This window comes from Nannospalax galili, unplaced genomic scaffold (assembly GCF_000622305.1).
Source record: "Nannospalax galili isolate Female #2095 unplaced genomic scaffold, S.galili_v1.0 scaffold6527, whole genome shotgun sequence".
Lineage (NCBI taxonomy): Eukaryota > Metazoa > Chordata > Mammalia > Rodentia > Spalacidae > Nannospalax > Nannospalax galili.
Genome location: NW_008355487.1, coordinates 15363 through 17353, shown reverse-complemented (window position 1 = coordinate 17353; position 1991 = coordinate 15363).

Below are 1991 nucleotides of genomic sequence, written 5' to 3'. Positions count from 1 at the left end.
GTTCATCAACACTTTGATCATCTACAACACAGAGTTGGATTTTTATGAGATGTGACACCAGCATAATAAAGGTAAACAGTTAATTGCAATCATAGCAAAAAATAATGTCTTTAAACTTATTGGCATATAAGATAATTCCAGTGAAATTGTGTGTTTATATATTAGCACTATATTTAAAAATTTTACATTTTGTTACAGTTTGATATATTAACATCAAGTGTAAGAATCATATAAAATCAATCTGAAACAGCTTTTGCAAAGGAAAAAAATAATTCATAATTTCATTCTTTTTATAATTCCTTCATAATGTTGATATTAAACATAGAAGTACAGGCACATATAAGTTTAGTATTTGTGAAAAGCAACTCCTGCTTATCTGTTTAAAGTATATTTCTTACCTTTATTGATAGATTACAGAAAAAGATAAAGAACTTTGTTTTACAAGCTAAAAATTTTCCTTAATTTCAACCAGAGTCTAAAATACATACTATTGTCAGAACATACAGTGCACTATAAATGGGAGATGGTCTCTACTCTGGGGTACAGATTCCTTTCCCATGTTACTTTTTAATTGGTGGGAACCAATTTTGTTCTGCCATTCAAGGAATTTATTGTAATGAAAAAATGAAATAGATGAAGATGACGTACCTGGGGCTATTGTACCTCTGTTTTAGTCTTTCCCTTTTCTGCATTATTAAGAAACATAAGCATTGAAAACAGAAAACATCAGAAAGTTGTAGCTATGTTAATTCAATTTTCTGTTTCTTTTGCAGTGTATGATTAGAACCCAATGACTTCTAAATGTGAAGAAAGCATTCTGCCTCTGAGCTAAATTTCCAGACTTTTAGTCCCCTTGGCATTTTTTTAAAGGTTTTGATTGTTTTATTGTTTTGAAATGGGGTCGTTCTATGTAGCCCTAGCTTGGTTTAAGTTTGCAGTGATCATTACCTCTGTTTCTCTGGTACTGTGACAGTCCTATATAACACCATACTGAAATATGACTATGTTTGAGATTTGGTTTCAAGATATATCAAAATTGCAAATTTAAGACATCTTAAATGGAAATTTATTTAATTTTCATTTAAGGTTCATAACAGGTCCTGCTCTTTTCACTCAGTCCTATCTCTCTAAATCTTCATTGACCAGACTCATTATTCTTCAAATTATAAAAAGGAAAAGGCAAGAGTAGTCAGTGCTCGTAACCGCTGAGCCATCTCTCCTGGGTTCAGTTCTAGTACTCACATGGCAGCTACAAACTGTCATTAACTCCTGTTTCAAGGGGAATCCAAAGCCCTCTTCTGACCTCCACGGCATTGCATGAAACAGGTACACTCAAGTACATGCAATCAATATACTCGTACACATAGAATAAAAAAAAATATAATTAAATATTTAAAAAAGGAAAAGGCACAAGGAGGAGTTCACGTTTCCTTTTTAGGTGAACAGACTAACAAAGAATGTGTCAGTTCTAGGTGTGACCCTTCATCTCAAGTACAGTTTCAAGACAATACGAACTGGGCAGAGACTTCAAAATGGAATTGCTGATCAGACTGTCATGTGACTAAGATTTCTACTTTTTAAAAATAATTCCCTTCAGTATTCACAACCCAGAATCCCACCTAATTAATCTTTGATTTCCTAAACCAGGCTTTTCTCAAACTGACTAAAAGTAATAAAAAAGATTACGTAGAGTACCTAAAGAGTTCTCCCAATTCTACCACCCACAACACATGGATGGTACAGGGGACATGAAAACTAAATCAAGACACAAAAACACTTAGAAAGACAATTATTAAATATTAGAGAAGTGACTGTATGTGTGTATATTTATATATATACATATATTAGAATGGTGCATCTTCATCTTCATCCTATCAATCTATTGAAAGCCTTTATTTTAAAATTACACATACTATTTTAAAATTACACATACTATTAGTGTCTAATGTAACTTAACTCTTCATATTAAATTACTTTTAATTTTACATTTA